General features: G+C 36.7%; 1 protein-coding gene across 1 annotated transcript in view; it reads right to left on the bottom strand.

The window, feature by feature from the left end:
• The window catches only part of Myo81F (unconventional myosin 81F), a 113771-nt gene that overhangs the window by 57652 nt on the left and 34555 nt on the right, over nt 1–21564 (bottom strand). The window lies entirely within an intron of this gene.

Raw genomic sequence — 21564 nt, forward strand, 5'->3', positions numbered from 1 at the left:
TTTTATAAAAAAATATGGCATCGTTTATAAAGTCAATTGTTAAGTAAGAATATTCGCTTCATACAATTCATGAGAGGGCTTTCAGAATGCGGGATAAGCGCGTGTGTTCTCAAGACGCGGTGAGGGCCTAAAAAGTACCCACAACCTGCGCAAGATGGTTGAGATGACAAACTGTCTAGGGCTGCTGCACTAAAATATATAACTTTTCATGGAAATTTAACAGCTTTGGGGGCGTCCATAAATTACGTGAGACAATTTTGGCTATTTTTCAACCCCCCCGCCCCCCTTGGTAAGATTTGGTGAGATTTTGCCTGACCCCCTCCCCCACCCCCTAATCTTACGTGATATTTTAAAAAAATCCGAAATTTAATAGTTTTTTTTTGTATGCTTAGTGCGAGTTTGCATTTACCGTTGTCGCTAACGAGTGCATCAAAAAGATCTATAAAGTTTAAGATTTTAGTTCTTGAAAGTATCTGCTAGGGACGCTGTACAATCATCATACATTTAATGCATGTCTTTGTCACGATCGATATAAAGTCGCACTAAGCCCACTGATTACGAATAGATCCAGAAAAACACGTAAGATCTATAAAGTTTAAGATTTTAGTTCTTGAAAGTATCTGCTAGGGACGCTGTACAATCATCATACATTTAATGCATGTCTTTGTCACGATCGATATAAAGTCGCACTAAGCCCACTGATTACGAATAGATCCAGAAAAACACGTGTAGTGACAGCGGTTAGTACTAGGGTCTCATTGCTTTTTTTTACAGAAGTACCTAGTCTAATTATTGTTCCTTTCTACATAATCTAGCAAAATCGATTTTGATAAAAAAAAACTTGTTTTATAATTTTCTTAATTTCGTCATTTATTCTGCATTTTAGTATTCACACATGCAGACGGAAGCATTGTTAGTTTTATTTGTTTAGACGGTATAGAATAAAATGTCATTATCATCATAGAAAATATAATTTTTGAGGGTCCCGTAATCCTGACCAGGAACCCTTATAGTTTCGATATGTCTGTCTGTCCGAGGTTTTGCTTGGAAACTATTGGCACTAGACAAAACGGTAGAATAAAATTTAGTTCCCCTACATGTAAAGTGGGGATGATTTTTTTTTCATCTTCTACACCATCGTGTAGGATATCGTTGGATGACTTGGGGGTTTCAAAGACTATTTTTCGATTTAGGGATCCGTTTGCAAACTATTAAAGTTTAAAGTGCCAATTTTTGTTCGAGCAGGGCGTCCCCCCCTCTAAAAACTAGACTGTTGGCTTGAAAAGTCTGGAAAAATTCATAACAATACTGCTTTTTATGAACTTTCAAGAAAACTATAACGGTTAGGGTAGGTCAGTTGGTTTAAGAGTAATAGTCATTTAACTCATGTATTATAAAATTTCATATCTAATAAAAATTCCTTAGAAGAAAATATAAAAACCGACTTTAGATGAAGTAATTGCTTGCTTCTGAAATATATTTTGTTAACGACGGACAACTACGGAACCCTACACTGCGCGTGGCAGGACACGCACTTGGCCAATTTTTTTACTTAAGATTTAAACCCAGTTTTCTGGAAAACTCTATTTCTCTATTTCTTGCGGAAAAAATTACGTGATATTTCCTGAGACCCCCCCTCTCCCCCACGTGAGATTTAGTGAGGTTTTTGCTGACCCCCTCCCCCCCCTAAAAGTCTCACGTAATTTATGGACGCCCCCTTTCTTCACCGAATAATAGAGCGTAAAGGACTCTCCGGTACCAAAATCGATAAAAAGATTCTGTAGGATCTTTCACTCATTTAGCCAACTATTTTCCACTTTGGAAGCGTCTGTCACGCAAACTATTCAGTTTAGAAAAAAAGTATCTTAGAAACCTCGATATCATTTTTGAAGACCTATCCATAGATACCCCACACGTATGTGTTTGACGAAAAAAAAATTTTTGAGTTTTAGTTCTAAGTATGGGGAGCCCCCAATATTTATTATTATTTTTTTATTTTTGCATCAAAATCTTAATGCGGTTCACAGAATACATCTACTTACCAAGTTTCAACAGTATAGCTCTTATAGTTTCGGAAAAAAATGGCTGTGACATACGGACGGACAGACGGACAGACGGACGGACAGACAGACATGACGAATCTATAAGGGTTCCGTTTTTTGCCATTTGGCTACGGAACCCTAAAAAGCTCAAGTATAATGTAAGCTCAGACTAATATTAAGATTAAAATATGTATGGACCATTTACTCCGAGGTTGCTGAGGTACCTACTTATTTCTTATCTTCAACGAATAGTTTTTTTAGCGAGAATCAACACATCGTCTCTACCAAATTGGTATTCCGCTTAGACAACATCCACCCAGACAGAATTTTCGATAGAAACGAGACAAATTACGTTAGTCTGCAAAAGGTTTCCCTCGCTACTTTTATTTTAGGTGCTATACAAAAGGACCAAAGATTGTGTTATTGGAAATTTGGAAGCACTTTCTTTTCTGTCAGACGTTTTTTATTGATTATGGCAGTAAAATTAATTGCGTGGGAAGCAGACGGTGAATACTGTTAACTAATTTTATTTAGTTAACTTGTTACACTAGCAAAATTATCTTTGATTTGCGTTTTTAAGATTTTTCTTTAAGCTGAAGTTATTAAATATAAAATCCTATGGTTAATTATGACAATTATAATGACGAAGTAAATAATTATGCCTTGTGTTGTGCCATTAAGACAGAATACGGATGAAATCATCTTCGAGGAGTCATTGGTTGTAGCTCTCATCCTAGGTTTTTTTCAAGATTGCGTGCGAATAAAAGTACTGAACATTTTTTATTCTTAAGGTATAGTGACATCCCTGCAGGCACGAGAGTAAGAAATTCCTTTACCTAATGTGGAAGACAATGCGCTCTCAAAAACCATGTGGGAGTTATTTCGGGAACGCGACCGGGACTCGAAGCTGTATAATTTCTTTGGAAAAATTCCATTTTACTTTCGGCAGAGGGTATCAATTTCGAAGCGACGAGATCGCAATCGCAAGTCATTAGCGTTCAAAGAGTTCGCGGATTAAGTTTGATTCGTTTTAATTGTACTCGTTAATCACTCATTTCAGGGCATGACCTTTTTATGGTTGTTGAAAGAGATTAGCAGTAAAATCAAACGGAAATCAAGTCAAGTCAAATTCTAGATATTCTCTTTTACCAATAAAACCTATTGTAGAAACGACATACCTTTTTAATACGTTTACATTTCCCGAGACTGTAAGGATGCTATTACAATAGGACGCTCGACAACCCTAATGTCCTGTATTTATACAGGGTGTCCCGTAATGTAACGTCAAGCCGGAACTGGGTGTTGAGGCAAGTTATGCTGGTTATCAGAAAAATATAAAAAAAATTCTATGTGGCATATTTTCAAAATAATGGGCATTTAAAAAAAATCAAAAATTTCTACTCCAGGTGACGGTCTTTTTACTCGTGTTGCCACAAATCTTCACTTTTTCCAAATTTTTTTTTTGTTATGTAACCCTGAATAATGCTTCTCTAAATTGTTATCAAAATTACAAAACCAGCTGCTCCAGCTTGGATAAAAAAAATACATTTTCCCAAAAAATTTTTCAAAATAAAAATTTTGTCTCGTTTCTAACTGACTGTACTGAAAAAAAAAGTACTACGCAAGTGTGGCATGTGACGTCATAATTTGGCGCATTTAGTAAGGATTCCAAAATGGTATAACACTTGGTAAATTCTTGCTGCAATTGTCGACAATTTTTGTTTTTTTTGGAAATAATCCCGTTTTTAACTTTATCTTTATTTATAAGATGCTGCGTGACCCACATAGCTACTTTATGTACCAACTAAGACGACACCTATGTATGATAAAGGTTAAACAGGCTGGCATATTAGATGGTGCCAGGGAATGCCAGACAAGTTGGTAACAAATATTAAGATTTAAGGTACAATTCCAAGACGGGCCGCAGACCGCAAACTGCAAAACTCTATGAAATCGGCAGCGCGGCATTGCCGCTGCGGCGTGTATACTGCAGATTTCATAGAGTTTTGCAGTTTGGAATAATTGTACCCTTAGACTCCGCCTTTATCCGAAACTATCTGTAACTTTTGAATCAGTTTCGGTTACGGTTATGGATATTTTTTTATTTCGGATATCCGATAGTTTCGGTTACGGTTACGGATATCCATAACATCCCTGCTTGGTAAGATGGCCCTCTCCGTCCCGCTCATACCTTTTAAAATGGCTTTTCTACCTCATTCAAGCCAGAAACTTGAATTTTGGGCACATTAGAATAATAATTTTTAACCAAGGTAGATAAAGTTAAAAACGGGATTATTTCCAAAAAAACAAAAATTGTCGACAATTACAGCAAGAATTTACCAAGTGTTATACCATTTTGGAATCCTTACTAAATGCGCCAAATTATGACGTCACTTGCCACACTCGCGTAGTACAATTTTTTTTCAGTACAGTCAGTTTAAACTAGGCAAAATTTTTATTTTGAAAATTTTTTTGGGAAAAATGTATTTTTTTCATCCAAGCTGGAGCAGCTGGTTTTGTAATTTTGATAACAATTTAGAGAAGCATTATTCAGGGTTACATAACAAAAAAAAAATTTGGAAAAAGTGAAGATTTGTGGCAACACGAGTAAAAAGACCGTCACCTGGAGTAGAAATTTTTGTTTTTTTTTAAATGCCCATTATTTTGAAAATATGCCACATAGATTTTTTTTTATATTTTTCTAATAACCAGCATAACTTGCCTCAACACCCAGTTCCGGCTTGACGTTACATTACGGGACACCCTGTATATTTATAAGCATATTACCTCGGGAGTTAAGTTCCGTATAAGCTGTTCTTCTGAATATCTAATTATACACAATTAGAGCTGCTTACAAGACGGCAAGTATGTATCAAAAGTTAATAATGCTCTGGTATATTATGTGACACGACTAAAGCTGTAGTCCTTAAATTAACATGTTTATTAGTTTATAGAGACGATGTCCAAGTATTTTGGTCGCGTAATCTCCATAGGCGGTGTTTGACAGTGAATGTTAATCAGACGCACTTTGTGAGCGGGTTTATTTCAGTAACACAAAGTTTTGTCCACTGCGAAGGATTACGCTACTCATAGAGGCGGAGATTTAGTCTTATGTACCGTTTTAAAAGGATATGAAACATGTCAGTTCATAAACACGCACCAGTTAGACTATGTACTCCGTAGCTAATAGGTGCATTGTTAAAATTTTATAAATGACTTTGGACATTCATAGACAACTAATATATCCTTTCAAGTCAAGTTCAAGTTTTCATTTGGATGGTGCATCCGCGGAGTCTTCCAGTGACTTGACCCACTTTTAGCTTGGTTTGAATTTTTAAAGAGTTTTTCTTCCAGTGACTGGGGACTGGGCCCATTTTCTATGTTTTAAATAAATTGAACACCAAATCAACAAAAATCTACTCTAGAATCTTAGAGATTGGCCCAGTCACTGGAAGAACTATTTAAAAATTCAAACCAGCAACTTGGCCCATGAACCAAGCTAAAAGTGGGCCAAGTCACTGGAAGAATCCATCCGCGATGAATTACAGTGTAAAATCCCCAGGATGTGTAGTATTTCACTTATTCTAACTCCTGTCAAGAAGGCTGCTGTACTCTAACTACAGTGGAATAAATCGATCATAATATCGATTACCTTTAATCAGTTTAAATCACAGACATGTATTGATCGTAATCCGCCGATCTGCAATAATAAATCTTGTTGGCTCAAGAATTTATTTATTGCTGAGCGTGGTGGCCTACAGCCCCGAGTGAAGTTTTACTATCCATACCACACCGATATGAAAATCCGAGATAACATATATGTTTTTTATAAAAAGCTTCAGTTATTTCAGCTGTAAAGCAATGTTTAATTTGCTTGTATACTTATAACTTGAATGGAACTTTCTGGAATGAAACAAAAGCTAGCTACATAATCAGTTTTCGAGAAACTTGCGAATATTATTTAGACGTCATAGTTGAAAGTGTAAGTTATTTGAATAGGTTCATTCTCAAATTTTTGCTCGACTGCGCCAGAAGGAGGGTTATGTTTTTTGGTAAATTGATACGAGTAGTATATGATGGACAAAGTTGACATCGGCTATCGGCATATTTTTTTATTTACAGTAACCGCCCAGGGCTAGTAGTATGATAACGTCTATATTGTTTAACATGGTCAGTTTACTTATAAGTAAAACGATCCATAACCGTTCAATGATGATGGTTCTGATAATGATGTACATCATTCCATCAAGCGATATAAATAAACCACAGCCGTACATGTCGGTTATAATCAACGCTTTTTCAAATTAAATTATTACTTTCTATTTGGCTTCAGCGTTTAAAGCAATCCATTTATGGATTCGTTTGAAGCATCAAATCGATTTCGTTCGGGATTAAAAGAGCTATATTATGGGTTTGTGACTTTGAAAAAGTGTAGTAAAGTCAGCGTCAAATAGTTTGTGACACCCAAAGTAGTAAGTACCTTAAGTAGTAACTTCGAAAAACGTCTTTCTGGTTGTATTGTCATCTTTTTGACCACTTTAAAATAAAAAATATCCACTTTCTTTGATGACCGAAGAGTCATCTTGTTTAAGGATCAAACAGAATTCACAAAGAAACCTGATATAGCTTGATATTTTGAGAGGCAGGAAATTGCGTAAAAATATCACGATGCGTTGTTTAAAAATCTTTTGACACAAATAACGTTTCCGACTTGAGATTAATGGGAGCACACTCCTTTTAATAATTTATTAACTGACAGCTTTAATCCCTTTTTTTAGGAAAAGACAAACAGACTAAGGATATCCTCATATTATTATAATGAGCACCAAGTTGCTCTAGCGTAACTAGTTGCCTTCACATAAATAAACAGGATAGTGTTGAAAGGAGAATTAATGCGTTCGTTTGGAAACGAGATCTACATGTTATAAGATAGATAAGGCTTTTACTATTAATTTAAACTGCATGGATATGGGCACAGTTATGCAAAACGACTGTATTATACAGGAATTTGTAAGAAAGCTGCTAGATTAGGAGTTTAATGACGTTTTATTTACAGCTAAAACTCCTTTTACTGCGGCAAACTACTTTGTAGCTTTTGCTTGAGCTTTATGAATTGCTAATTTCGATTAGTCTAGTGATTCTATTTTAAGGAGATAATCAAATGACCATAATTCGCGACCGATAACGGAATATCGTCTGACCTGGTGGTAGAATAGAACACAGGTGCAGTATAGGAAAAAACAAAATAAAAACGTTTATTTGTTGACAAGATTTGCTAGCAGGTGATTTTGACATATTATGATAAATTAAGTATGACTGGTATGACTAACATTAGGATCTACAATCATTATAATACTTAAGTGTTTTTTTTTACACCATGTCGCTAAAGATACTTTCTTCATGGTAACATCAGAATACTGAAAACTGGGTAAAGGTGCTTGAACTTTTGCAATAGCTAAAACGTGCAGTGCAAATGTGCAGCTGATAGCTCTACATTTTAGTTGCAAAATAGCGCTTATCACGACTAGTTAAGACTCAGCTGTATTTAGCTTGATGTGCATCAACCGAGATTGCAGTTCGCAGTCGATCGGAAGTGGCGTCAAATGGGCATTACTTCCACGTCGCCCGCGCATCGGCCGTTGGCCTGGAAACAGCTGGTCTGATTGACACTTGGCCAATTGCCTAGGGGAAGATACCCTGATGGAATATCTCTATGTACTTACTTATTTTAGGCTTATAACTTACGAATTGAGAAACTCGTGTAAAGGAATGACTTTAAGGGACTCTACATGACTCGTGGTATTTTTTATCTAACTACTTGTTAACTAATTGCTGCTGTTTTAATTTTGCGCATTTCGAGGACAGTTATTCTGTTACTGACAAAATCTTAATGGAAGCAAAAACTTTAGAGGAGTCTGTTCCTTTTAACGGTTGCTGGCTAGTGCTTCTACCTTTGAATAAGAGCGAGCTTGGTGGACCATGAGTTATAAATTTAACCCCAATTAGGGTTACATAAAGAAAATAGCCTCTGTTTTCTCATATAACTAACAATTACGAGTACTTACGTAGTGTTAATTATGAAAATTCTAAAACGTTAAAATAGCGGTATCGTTATAGCCAATGAGCTGCTGTCATAGTGACATTAACGTATTGTCAATGTCACACGAGAATCAAACGTCAGAATAGAGGGACGCGCGAAGACGACTCCGCGCGCTTTTGTGCTAAGTGATGAATTGTATCTAAAATAAGGCAATATAATGTGAAAGATGAGTATCCAGTGTTTTATTTATAAGAATAGATCGACCGGCCTCTAATAGTAGGTAACGAAGAAATAGGAAATCGGGAAACGATAATTATTAGGTAGATTTCTTTTACAACTGATCCAAGAAAAAATGCGAAAATAGACCTGTTATGAAATCATGTTATTGAGGGAAATAGAATAAGAAAAACGTTATACGGTAAAAATAATTCAATTCACTCTTTTGAGTACAAAATAAGCAAGTCTTTCCTTTAATTAAGTGATCTGATTAAGTCGCTATTTACATAAATAATACATTAAGTATTGCTCATTACTTATACGAAAAGTGTAATTACCATTTATTATAATTATTTATTACACATGTTATGTAACATGCCGACATCGATGTTAATATGCGAGCTTTTTACTTGGAGCTTTCGATTTCTCTCACAATGGTGTTTCATTTCCTCCTCCCATGAACTCCCATCGCTCGTTGATTGCGACTAGGCAGTTCGATATGTATTTTTGCCTAGTCGTCATATTTTTGTCTTTTTGTGTTAGATTGAAATGAATTGGTAACAACGATACAACACGCATTTTGTTATTAAAATATGTTGCAAAAAATCTGGTGTCAGCTTTCTTTTAGTAATTTTGTTATAAAATCATAATCGATTTGAAAGTGATCAGTGTCAGAAATTTTATTATTGCGATTTCGTAATATTGTTTGTCGTTTGATAGATCTGTAACTTATCACAGTCAAACGGGAAGCAATGTACAGTAAAATTAATAACACGGTAAAAACTGGTGTAGTATGAAAGTTAAAATACAAACTAGTTCCATAATAACAACCATTACGTTACATCCTTTGATGAAAGCAAACTTGAAACTAACTCGATCAAAATTACTATCATTATCTGTTTTTAACTTTTTATGAGCAGGATCCATTTTTTATCGTCATAATTTCCTGAGACGCGCTTGCGCACCCGTGCTACCGTAGAGTTTCGGCCAAACCAACGCGTGCAGCTTGCGTTGGCGATGGCGATGGCGACTGCATGCATATGCTTGCACAGTACTGAGCGTGCATAGATCGCCGCGACCAATGACAGAACCCGTTGATGTAAACTATCGCTACAAAATCACATATCCAATGCGTCTAATGTGACGCTCTTTAAAAAAATGGCCTCCGCAGAATAAGAACGTCCTGTTCTAGGGTCTACCTTAGAGCAGGACACAATGCTGAGCGAATGCCATTTTGGTGCACAACATGTGCAAGTATTTTAAGCTGTTTATTTGTAGTAATTTTATATTTTAGGCCAAATATTTTTTTTCTTTCCATGCCATCGCCATCTCGTTGGTTTGATCAAACCATAAATCCCCTGCTATCTAATTGCCGTAAAAGCGACGCGTGCCGCTTAAAATGGATGCCATAGAAATAAGTTTGGCTCAATAAGACGCTTTTGGGCTTTGCTCCATTAACTTCAAGGCCTAAAATTGGATGATCACCAATTTGAGTCAGTGTAATAGGATGATTGATACGGGACGTTGTGGTTTAACAGTTTAATACAATGCGATTGTGGTAATCTAAGTATTATAGTTTACGTTAGTAAGTGTTACACGATATCACCAGAAGTCGCATTAGGGAATGATCCGTGTTAAATTAAATGATACGACTCGCGTCTTTTAGAATGATCGCTATAATCTATTCTAATCTACGAAATTGTTCAGTGACCTAGAAAAATAAGCCTAATAATGTACAGAAAAATGTACCAGACATAGCTGCATGACATCCTCATGTTGATGCAGACTTTTTTAAGCTAAACTAATCTTTACAGCTCAGTGTTAAGGAATAGAATGCATTAGCAGAACACGAAGTAGAGGGTGGTAATAAGCTAGTAGAAACAATTGCGTTGGCGTCCGCAGATTGAATAAAGCATTTAACCCGTGACTTGCCATATAATGTAGAGACACGTAGTAAGCTTGCTGCTCTAAAATTGTAGAATACATTAAACATTTGATTTGTCATTGATATGATGTTTTTATAGATAACCCACGGTAAATATTAAACGTCGCAGCAACGTTGGAAAATTTCAATATTGATTAATCGTCCCAATCACAATTCACAACACACCTCTGAATTTTGACGAAAATGGCCGCCGATTCTCTACTGTCTTCAATAAAGAACAAATAAAGTAATCGAGAACAATAGAAAGGGCAAAGGACCTTCTGAACGATTTTAATTTCTGCATGCGACGTATTAGCCCCGCGATGGGCAATTTAGAGAGCAAACGTTGTTTATTTGATGGGAATCGAATTGAGCTGGGATAAACTGCAAGAGTTCAGTCAACTGTAAATTCATTATAAATCCATTTCGATGATTGGGAACATTGCTTTTTACGATTGACTGCTTCTTAATGCAGTCAACCAAATTATATCTGGAATCGTAATTGTATTCTTAAGAATTAACCACATCTTCAGAATTTTAAAGGCATGTGGTGAAATATTATACGTATTCGTAGTACAAGTATGGGTGATTCTGGACTCTAGGGTAAAGCAAATAACGTTCTAGTCCAAATAAATTATCTTCTCTCACGTCAATTATGAATGGTAGCATGCACACAATTACTTAGGAATAATTACGTGGATGCAAAGCAAAACGTAGCTTCGAGCGAACTCAGTCTGTCTGGCTGCTGGCACGACAGAGAAACCTCGCATAAAAGCCGGCTTGAATGGGCTTGCGATTGTGCCACAAAGCACTCCCGTACCCGCGAAAACATTACTTAGCGGGAACGGGAATGGAGAAAGAAATGGTAAGTCATGCGGTAAAATATTCATCTCGGCTACGACAGAAATAAACCGCAGTGTTTGAAAATATGATTTATAACAAGCTGTCGATCTTGGCTATACAGGTGTTGCAGCTGTGGGAACGAGAGGTGGGAATAGTCCCGTAATATAATTTACAAACTTCGTAAATCGTAATCTGAACTTGGAGTATTAACTTTGGAACAGTTAATCAATCATACAGTCTATTTTAGGAAAATGCTATCGGAAACTTTCTTCGTGTCAGGTTGAGTAAGAGCTGGAAAGTAAATTATGTAATGGGCGTTCTCTTGAAACGACGGTCTGAATTCTTTATGAAAAGATAATGTGAGAACTTCATTATCACTTATCAGACCCTGGGCCCTGAAGTTACACTCCAAACATACATCGAATTTTAAGAAGCTACGATCTATAACTTAATGCATTAAGCATTTTAACACACGGAACTACTTTCTTTAACTTTAATTTGTTATGATTATAGCAGGAAGTTTTTTAATGTTTTGAATAAATTTTGGCAGAGAATAACCCCAAACATCGTTAAAAAGGCGAGGAACTTTGTTTGTTGTAAACCAACAACTTGATGTTGAAAAATGACTGTCGTAATTTCAATCAACTTTTTCTACTGCTGAAAAATTCTTGGGAAAATTTCGCCTGTACTTTAATGTCTTCCAGACAATAGCATAGGTATTCCAAACTGTTCCTGTCGGTAGATAAAGAGTCTGGTCCGTAGATCTAGTCTTGTTCCATTGTCTGGCGACCGGGACAATGTAAGCGGGACTCCGCTAGAGCCCAAGATTTCCAGCCAGATACTGTTCAGACAATGAAGTCTTTATTTAAGTACTTTTATCTGATTGCACCTCTACTTATTGATGGATTAATTATACGCTTGTCTTGGGCGGGATTTAGTTAAGGCTAGGAACATTTTGCTTATTACATGCATGCCTACATGTTGCAGTGAGTTAAAATAAAAGCATTAAAAATTATACATTATTATTTAGTTAAGAAAAATGCGTGTTTAAGCAAATTCCTCCATAATTGAAACTCTCAAGAAACAGCTGGTTGGAAGTATTGTAGTCTAGTAGAATATTCAAGAAAGTCTTTATTCTTCAAAGGGGAAGATTCCAGCAATATTAGACTGCGAAGTGCTTTTAAAATGCAGTCAACAGCACATCATACTACAAATTTTACAGCAAAATCGCACTTGTTACAACTGCATAAGTTGCTATAGTGGTTAGCTTGACATGCCGACGTAAAGGCGCATTCTTAAAAGGGCATTCGCACCCATTTAAAACAAAATTAAATGTCATTCGTAAGGATACTGTCTGACATTCCAGGGTAACCTTCCAGCAGGGCATATAGGGTGTAATTTATGGTGTCTGGAATACATTATCATTTGTAAGTGGTAAGTCATAATAGAGCCAGGTCCATCAAATTTTAAAGACCACTTAGCTGCAGTTCTCTCAAGTTATGGCATTTGAAGTGGATTACATGCTGGTTTTATTGGTAAGTCAAGATTTATTGGTTGCTACTAGTAATACAAATTGCTGTATGAAACAATTTATGTGTATGTTTAATCGTATAAATATACACTTATCAGTTGGAAATAGGGTAAAGCAATTTGCGGCAAGCGTAGGGGAGACCTAGGAGAGTTGTGACAATTTTTACTTTAGGGGCCATATCTCGGTCAAAAAACATTCCACAGCTATGAATCATACAAATTAATGTAGCGCCGTTCCTTCTGTTTTCAAAACAATCACCAAAGTTAACTAAAGTATTAGGGTTTCTAAGAAAATCACCAAAATCTTAGACCACTACCTCTGTCACAACTCTCCTAGCACCGAGGTAAGTTGTGACAGGTACCGAGGTGAGTTGTGACAGCATTGTATTTAATCTATTAGATATAAAAATACTATTATACTTAATCAAATATGATTTTTTTGGCAAAAAAGTACTTTACTCATCCCTTAGTACTAATTAAAACAAATAGTTATTATCTGTATTGTAGGTTATAGGATGTCGTTACACAGATTGAGCCATTTCTCCAGCTTTCATTTTTCTCCCACGACACTGGATTTTTTTTAACTATATTTTTAACTAATAATAGTCACTTAATATAATTATTTTTTCCTCTTCTGTAAAAATAAAATAGTCGTGGTATAATCCAGACGGAGCTTCGCCTTCTGGGTTTACTTGATAAGCCTCTTTCTTCTTCATATATCTTGACAAGTTTAGATTGTAAGAGGTCGCAGCATATTATCTTAAACTTTAACCCTTTAACCTAATCACTTCATAAGCCCCGTCCTAGATTTCGGCTCTAGGAAGCAGTTCCTCTATATGGCTTTCATGTATAGTTATTAGGCATTCTGAATCAAAACAGTAACAGCATGCAATTATACAAATTATGAACCTACTAAAAACATCTAAAAACATTGTGGAAATGGCCCATCAGAAAAATTAAGTAAGTTAGGAGAGTTGTGACAGCCTGTCACAACTCTCCTAGGTATTTAAAATGAAAACTTGGTTCGAATAATAATTTTTATTTTCTAAACACGATGCGCACACAAAAGATCAGTGCTACATTTCGAAACCTGAATAACCATGCAACTTGAGAAAAAATAACAGAACAGTGTACATATACTAAAACATGATATAAATTGAAATAAAATTTTGAAGAAAAACTTACTTTTCGCATTTTTTTGTACACAGACGTCATATTTACGTAACCCTGCCTCTTGCGCCGCCCGCAGGTACTTAGTCAAGAAGAGCGTCTTAAAAGCGACAAACAAGCGTTTTTACCAGCTTCCTAACTATATTAAGTAAGGAGCAATCGTCCTTGTCACAACTCACCTCTGTCACAACTCTCCTAGGTCTCCCCTACTGAACGATTTTGTCTAGAATTCTAGATTATTTATACGTGGTCGATGTAACCATTTCAGGAGTCTTGTGTCTTTTACGGCAGGAAAATAAACCCTTTTAATTAAGATATAGGATCTATTTTGGATAATAATAGATAAGCATGTAGCTTTTAAAATTATACGTTGTCAGCTTTACCATTTTAGAGATCTTGCTTGTATCTTTCATGGTAGGACTAGGAATATAAATTCTTTTAAATAAGACAAACGATCTATTTTAAATATATTCATGCACCAGTGCACCACCTAACCGTAACTATAAGCGAAAGCGAAAGGAGATTGACAGATTTTTGACGTTTGTTGGTTATACCTTCATAACCAGTATAACCCAGCCCAAGTTTCTAGCTTTTACTAGTCCCAGATTCAATAGCTCCGTATCCGAAACATAAATGCAATGGTGGGAAAAGTCGAGAATAGTCGCGAGTATTCCCAGCCAGCCAAATTGGGTTAAAACGGGTTCAGCACTGGCCCGGTGACCTGGTGACCTTTGACCTGATCATTTTAAGGAACATTAAGAATACTAGCGGATATGACTTCTAATAAGTATACTAAAACTATTTATACCCGAAAGACGTATCGGATTATCGTAATATGATGGAGGAAGCTAGATGTTGCATATTCGATCCCCGTAAAATACTGTGAACTGATGCTTTATATTTGTATTCTTTTGGGTGTATTCCTTATCTTTTGACAAAAAATCTACTGTCGTGTCATCGTATTCAGTTCAAATACACGTTACGTCATAACCCCACCTACAATTTGCATCATAATTAAACCTTAATATAATAATTAACGCCATTAAAGTGCTAGATAAACAAACCATTAGCAGTTTGGAATTTAATTTAATTAATGCTGAAATCAAGGGGAGCATACTAATTCATATTAGGTCATGGAACATATCGTCGTTTCCAGTAAAAATAATTAGGTCAAATGTCAGACGTACGCATGCTAGCGAAATTACAACCACACCTGCGGGTAACACGAAAACTTGGCAAAATTTATTAATTGGGGCATGTGAGTCAAATTGTGTATTTAATATTTATGTGTGAAGCGGCATCAAAGCTTTCATGGAAGTCTATAACTGAAAACTATCTATTTTCACATTTTACGAAAAACCATTTGAGAAACCCAAGATTTCTGCAGTTCCCTGCTTCAATTTCGTTAAGATTTCCACGAGTTCCATTATAACATGGTTTTCCTCAGGAAGTTCGCTAACCCGGGGTATAATCGACCCACCAGGACTTACTCCCGCGGCACCTGAATCCTAGTTTACTTGATCGATATCAAGCCTCTTTGTTATGACATAATGACTAAAAACGGATATTTTAAAGGCCTACCTAGGCTGTAATTTGGCTTCAAAGGGTCGGCAAATAACCGTTTAAGCCCGCTAACCCTCCTTAAGCGTTGGGGTATAATTGACCCACTAGGACTTACTCTCGCGATACTCGACTGCGCCCCAGTTCCTCTCCTCAACTTCGAGTGGACTTGAGATGTTCTCATTGATTGACTGAAGAATACGGACCGATTGAATTTTATGTATTGGGGTTCCTAATTATGTACTTTCGTTTTTAAATGTGAGTTTTATCGTGGGTACTCTCGGGGTAAAAATGAAAGCGAGAAGATGAGTTAGTAGCACGATCTGACGAGTCTTCTGTAAATACGATGAATAGTAAGGTCCTGCCACTGCCAAAAAATACCGAAAATGTTCTTTCCTAAGTACATAATATAGCAATAATTTCATACACCGAATCATCACAACAAACAACAGCTGTTTAAGTGCACCTAACATGGTATGTTTGCCATTGGGTCTCTAAGACCGTCTCGTAAACAAACTTTCACTTGAAAAGCCCGTAGTCGCAGGAGTCTTGTTCGAGTTAACCCTTAACTCGCCGGAGGGCTGGGAAGACCGCCCACTTGAACATTCACGACCTAATTTCCTACAGTGCTGACACGACGTTGCGTCGCAGACTAGTTGCTTGATTGGTTGAGCCCTTTGAGTTACAAGATTCTAGGGAGCAACTATGTTGAGGTTACCACGACATTGTTAAGTAAATTATTGGAATATCTAAAGTTTAGGCTTTAGAAACAAGTGGTTGTAGGTATAAGTAGAGTCTTGTCATCGTTTTGAATTTGTACAAACAACGGTAAATCAAGATAAATAATGCCGACTGATGTAGCTAGTAGGTTCCGTCTCTATTTTAAGGTGGAAGATGGAGATACTTAAAAACTTGTACTACTACATGGGCTAACTACTGTATGTAGTAAGCCCATGTTCGCAAATAAAATGATTTGATTTGCATTAGGTACTGTCGATTGTATTACATTTTCCAAAATAAGTAATACTCCATTTTATCCCAACAGACTGTAATTTTCAAATATCTTGAGCGCGCAGTAACATTTTTCAGTACTGTAAAATGCAATCTCACGTCACCCATTTTCAGTTACAGGCGCTGCGACAAATCGAGTAACAAATCTGGCAACTGAGCCTGAAACGCAGTGCATCGAACCGCGGCGGTTTGAGTAACTACTTGCGTGTTGCTTCCTCGGCGGATCTTAATACGGACACATTTTATAGTAGTTGAACGATAAGTTCGTTTTCGTGGTTTGCGAAAAGCTTCCTATACGTGTATAAAATCTGAGTTTAACACCCTAAATTCCGTCTTAAGTAATCATTTTTGTGGCTAGATCCACAAGACAAACGACTATAGGTAATTGTACTGTTCGTTTCGTTCGTTTTCAGCCAAATGACGTCCACTGCTGGACAAAGGCCTCCCCCAAGGTTTTCCATAATGAACGGTCCTGCGCTGCCCGCATCCAGGCTCTTCCCGCGACCTTTACCAGATCGCCGGTCCACCTAGCAGGAGGCCTGCCCACGCTACGTCTTCCAGCCCGTGGTCGCCACTCGAGAACTTTTCTGCCCCAAAGGCCATCGTCTCTACGAGCTATGTGCCCCGCCCACTGCCACTTGATTTTAGCAATTCTCCGAGCTATGTCGGTTTAAATTGTAATTGTAATTGTTAAATTGTACTGTAGGTATGTCGCTTTAAACGTGAAAATTTTCACGTCAGATGTGACTTTTAACTTTTGCCTAGCTTAATATTCGAGTTTCAAAAGCACACTTTCATTCACAGGCACGTCCTGCGACAATCTTTATCGCCGGATCAGTCGGCACTTTACGTAAATCGAGCAACAAATCTTTCAACGCGGTCTAAAATGCGTCAAAGCTTTTTTTACACACATTGCCGAAAAAATAATTCCTATTACGAATAATGGGTTAAGTAAGATTGAATCGGTGTTGCAGATGAATTTCGGAATGAAATTGATGAATCTGTTAATTGAGTTGGTTTCGAAAGATACCTTCCGAATTCTGATGTCATTAGAATTGATGAATCCATTACCTAATGCAGTTCTAATTATTTGCAAGTCCACTAACACTGAAATGCTTGTCGGAAAGTTTCAAATAGCACATTTTCATTCACAGCCATGCGACAGTCTACTTTTATCACCGGATCGGTCTGCAGTTACCGTAAATCGAGCAACAAATCTGTCAACGCGTGCATCGAACCGGCTCCTTCACAAACTTGCGGGATGCACTCCTTTGATACACATTGCTGAAACATGAATTCCTGTCTACGGTTAATGGGTTATGCTCCAGCTTTCCTGAAGCTATTGAAGTTTGTTGACTAGTGAAGATTAAGCTGGTATTGAAGATTTGCAGATGGTATAAATGGATATCAGCTGTAGAAGCTAGTGATTTTGTGACTTGAAATGGATTTAAAATTAGACAGCACGTCGAGTAAGGGCACAGCTGGTAAATTAATAATCGTTACTAGTTTTATAACCTACGGCAAACAATCTATAATAGTCGTTATTAGGATTCGTTATTTAAAGCAACTGAACTTTTTACTTTTGTGTAAACCTATCTCTTTCTATACGTAATAATAGGAATGGGGGCACATTGAAAGGAACAAACACGTGTCGTGACCTCACCGAGTGTCCCTCATATCCTTTTACCTCTATGGGCAACAAATACCTAATATTTGTATTACCCGTTACTTATTGCGGTGTATGCCTGGTTCACAGTAGGACACAAGTCGTAAGGAAGTTGGTTTCTATAACCTTAACCATTCATATCGGTGACTAATCGAAAGGAAGTGGCACTCAGGTAATGTGTTATTGGAATATCCTTACCCATAAGCAACGTTATTTTTTAGAACTAGTCGACGCAGGCGACTACTTATTCATAAATTAATTGTTATTTTGGGAGTCTTCCTTCAATTTTTATTGGTGTTGGCATTGAAAGCTTTAATGAAACCGATTACGTGATTGTCCGATAAGAACGAAAATCAGTGCTTCGAAGATACACTAAGCTGCATGTCCGATCGTGGCTAGATCGTGTCAGAGTACTATACTCATAAGGAATCTTCAATTATCGTTACTTACGTTATAGGTATGACGATCTGTCGGAAAAAGACCATCAACCAGATTGTCTGAAATGGTGTTATATTTTCAAAGGGTTAATTTGTAACACTTTAAACCGAGCTTTTTAAACGAATAGTGTATGTACGAGTATAAGGCAGATGTTCCCCGCACACAATAGTCGATTGTAATGCGCGCGGCCGGCCGCAGCGGATGTGTTCCGTGTTCGACATCCCTCGGGTTTCTTTACGATGGTTTATGTGGCTAATGTTAATTAGAGATGCCGAGCTATCGATAGTTTTACCATCGACTTATCAGTTGGAGATGCCGAACTATGGATTCTATGTTGATCTCGAAAATCGGTAGGATATGGAGGACTTACGGGACTATTGCCACTTCTCCGAAATATACCAGCTGAAACTTCTGTGTATCCAGGATTTACAGCTTTACCTCCATTCAATCCAACCATTGAAGATACCGGGGAAAAGTTAATCTGTCATCGGACCCGGAACGAAATTAATCAGAATAATTTAGGAGTTCGAAGTTAAGGTTCGACTTCTCTCCAGTACAAAGCGGATGACAGGTATCGATAGGACTCTCGATAATAAGCTATTGAGCGATATACGTTTATGTGGCTATTTATTAATGCTGACATTGGGTACGTTAAATCCAAAACGCGGGTGTAGTTACAATCTGTCTGAAGCTTAGGCACGTTTAGTTTTAGGATGAGCAGTAACTTTGGCAACAGCGAAGGTTTGAAGGTTGTTATGTTGGCATGGAGCCAAAGAAACTACTCAGGTTTCTAGCCTCAATAGTTACGGCAAATAATATTATAGGGGAGAGTTCGGTATATTGTACCGCCGGGTAAATTGTACCACCCTCATATTTCGTAAAGTTTTTATTGAATGTCTGTAACTGCAACACTGAGCGATACACAACTAAATTCATTGAATATCGGCCATATGGTTTTTACCGTGACAATTATCACGTGTGTTTTATTTTGAAAAGATTTTTTTCATTGTTTTCAAGTAACTTTTGAGAATGCATGTTTAGTTTGTTATTTTGTTAAATTTAATCACACAGTGTTTCTAATTTATTAATTAGAAGTGTAAATCAGTGTGGATTACAATTATTTGAAACATTTTTCGGTATTTATAAGCTATATTTTTTACCGATTTTTTAAATGCACTATCACCTAGTCGGTTAAATTGTACCACATCAAGTTGTATGAAAATTTTACCAAAGGATTTTGAAAAATTTTTATTGAATCATATTTTGAAGTTATAATAGCATAGTTATGTTTGACTAACAATAAATTAAAGCAAAAGACTGGCAAAGTAGATTAGGTACAAGTGTGCGTTACGATAATTGGAATTACAAAACTTGTACTCAAAATTGTGGTAATGTGTAAAACAATATCGATTGTCTATGTTATTAACTACTGTTCCTTTTCGTTACCTAATTTGTTAAGAATGTATCGTATAATATTTTGCCATAGTTTTTTTATAGGCTTGAAATTTATTGAAATCTAATTTAGCAACCCTGTGGTACAAATTATCGAACCGGTTGGCTAAATTGGACCGATGCTCTGAACTCTCATTTTGTTGATTTGTGCTAAATATACAACAATCATGTTGATTAATACCTATGAAATAGTAAGTTGAATAATTTATCTTTTAATATGTACCATGGACATTAGCAAAAACAAAAGAAAACTATGCGTAAAATGGGATTGAATAAAACTGGTCCAAATTACCGGACTCTCCCTTAAATACTTTGGCCGAATCTTTTCTCATGAGTGAGTTTCACCATAGTGAATACAACCAGGAAAATTGTATGGGATGGGACAGTCATGGCGGAGGCTGAAGCTCTACGGCACTTACGTACGTAAACAATGGACAATGGATGGATGATTGTTGTCATACAAACTGTCCTCCACTGTTCATGTGCTTGAAGCAATAACCCGTTATCAGCTGAATCGGGAACAATAAAAATGATTTTATGCTTTTATCGAGTGGGATATAAAGACTTTGAAGTACAGTTAGAGAAGAGTTTATGATTGGACGTCGTGATTTGACTGCTGAGGTTGAAGAGTGTGATCCGATAGACTGTCGATCTAGCTAGAGTCAAGTTTTATGGTGTGTGATCAGAGATTAAAGTTCTTAGAATATGCCTCCTGATTCGGGACGATTTTCAACTTTAATTACTATCTCCGTTAGCTCGTCAGATTTTTAAGTAATTAGTAGGTAAATGATTCAGATAGCTACTAGCTGGATTAATTAGCCTACCACTGTGTTATTCCCTCAGAAACTCTAGCCCTCTACACACAATGTACCAACCTGTATGAAAGGTATTGTACGAGTATATTCTAGGCCAAAATCTATAAAGGTTGAGGCCCTTGAATGGAGGCAGGCTCTAAAGGAGCACACACAATAAACAATAGCTGATTGTCATGCACGCGGTGCATTATGCGGATGTTGTATGACGAAGCGCGTTCGTGGCTCGTAAGCTACTCGTAGTGTAGCGCCACCCTTGATGAGTATTGTACCTATTCGTCAAGAATAGAATCTGTAACTAAAGTTTATTTTTTATATTTGTTTATGAAGAACTAAGTTCGTGGCTCGCGAGCTAGTATGGCACCACCCTTGAAGAAGTATTGTATTCGTCAAACAAAAGCTGTAGCTAGTTATTTTTACGTTTGTAAATAACTGAAAGTTATTTGTAAGTTTTCCTCTCTGCAGTAAACAGGAAACAGTTTGCAATAACACAATTAGGACAACAAAATAAATCTATTTTTATTATTGCGGATAAATACACAAATAACGATCGATTGAATTGTACACGACGTGTCTTGTAAATCCGTATAAATTATTGAGCGTGAAGCCACTATTTATTAATTTTGTTATTATTATTAAATTAACTTGTAACTTTGATCAATATTGTCAAAACAAATTGCGTCCAACTTCGTGCGCATATAAGCGTATCGCTGTCGACATTTTGTATTTTATTTCGTTGTGTTCTTGTCTTGAAGCTCGGAGTACGTGCCGAAAATATTGATAAGACAGAAGGGACAGGTGTACTCTCCTCAATACCTCCAAGGGTTAAGGCAGCTGCCTTTGATGATTAAAATTACCTA

The sequence above is a fragment of the Ostrinia furnacalis genome, unplaced genomic scaffold (genome assembly GCF_004193835.3).
Source record: "Ostrinia furnacalis isolate ACB-3 unplaced genomic scaffold, ASM419383v2 OfSCF3159, whole genome shotgun sequence".
Taxonomy (NCBI): Eukaryota; Metazoa; Arthropoda; class Insecta; order Lepidoptera; family Crambidae; genus Ostrinia; species Ostrinia furnacalis.